This window comes from Tupaia chinensis, unplaced genomic scaffold (genome assembly GCF_000334495.1).
Source record: "Tupaia chinensis unplaced genomic scaffold, TupChi_1.0 Scaffold000308_1, whole genome shotgun sequence".
Lineage (NCBI taxonomy): Eukaryota > Metazoa > Chordata > Mammalia > Scandentia > Tupaiidae > Tupaia > Tupaia belangeri.
Genome location: NW_006159798.1, coordinates 150,317 through 151,738, shown reverse-complemented (window position 1 = coordinate 151,738; position 1,422 = coordinate 150,317). Strand labels below are relative to the sequence as shown.

The 1,422-nt window shown below is 38.1% G+C and overlaps 1 pseudogene; it reads right to left on the bottom strand.

Annotated features, from left to right (window-relative positions):
• LOC102481670 (telomere length and silencing protein 1 homolog pseudogene) overlaps positions 1-514 on the bottom strand; it is a 162,637-nt pseudogene extending 162,123 nt beyond the window's left edge.
• Positions 515-1,422: the final 908 nt, after the last annotated feature.

Genomic DNA, 1,422 nt, shown 5'->3' with positions numbered 1-1,422 from the left:
TCTAGTGTCTATAACAACTTTTAATGCTTTTATATTCTCCAGTCTTTCAGTCTCTACCATAGACAGCAGATAGTATATATTATGTGGAGACATATAATGTCTATCTTTCATAGCCTGACTTGCTTCACTCAGAAACAAATCTTCTATATTTGTCCACTTTATATCAAATTTCAGGGCCTTGTTGGTTTTTATGGCTGAGTAGTATTCCATGGAGTATATGTGCCGTGCTTTTTCAATCCATTCATTTGTTTGTGGACATCTAGATTGGTTCCATGTCTTAGCAATCATGAATAAGGCTGAAATTAATAAAGATATGCAAGTACTTTTCCCACTGAGCATTCTCCTGTCCTTTGGGTAGATACTGAGGAGTGGAATTGCTGAATCATATGTTAGTTCTATTTGAAGGTCTTTGAGGAACTCCATAATGTTCTCCACAGTGGCTGGATCTATTTACGTTCTCATCAACAGCATAGGAGTGTTCCCGTTTTACCACATCCCATCCAGCACTTATCATTTTGTGTTTGTTTGTGTGTGTGTGTGTTTAATCTTTGCCATTTTGACTGGGGTTAGGTGGTATCTCATTATGGTTTTGATCTGCATCTCCCTTTTTTTATTTTTTTCACTTTTTTTATTTACATTTTTCAATAGATTCAATCACATTATTTAGCTCACAAGGTGATCATTTCAATATGTGAACATTTCTCCCTGGTCAAGTTGATCAAAATATAACAACACTACCTCTCTATCTCAACAATGCTATCTTCGTATCCCTCCTTCAAATGTTTTTCCCCAGGCCCCACTCCACACACACCACATCTGGCATTCACATCCACCTCTTGTGTTTGTACATCCTTTATCAGATCCGTTTCAGTTACAGAGTGTGGATATTCGATATATATTAAGTGGGGACATACAGTGACTCTCCTTCATAGCCTGGCTTGCTTCACTCAGCAGTAAATCTTCCATATTCTTCCACTTTCTGTCAAAAGCCAGGATTTTATTGTTCTTAATGGCTGAATAGTATTCCATGGAGTATATGTGCCACAGTTTTTCAATCCATTCAGCTGTACGGGGGCATTTGGGTTGGTTCCATGTCTTAGCAATCATGAAAAGTGTCGCAATAAACATTAATGTGCAAGCACTTTTCCAGTGAGAAATTCTTCTGTCCTTTGGGTAGATGCCAAGAAATGGAATTATTGGATCATATGGCAGTTCTCTTTGTAGATTTTTGAGGAATCTCCAAATGGTTCTCCACAGTGGTTGGACTAATTTACACTCCCACCAGCAGTGTAAGAGAGTTCCCCCTTTCACCACAGCCTCACCAACACTTATCATTTTTTTGTTTTTTTAATCTTAGCCATTCTGACTGGGCATAGGTGGTATCTCATTGTTGTTTTGATCTGCATTTCCCTTATGATGAGG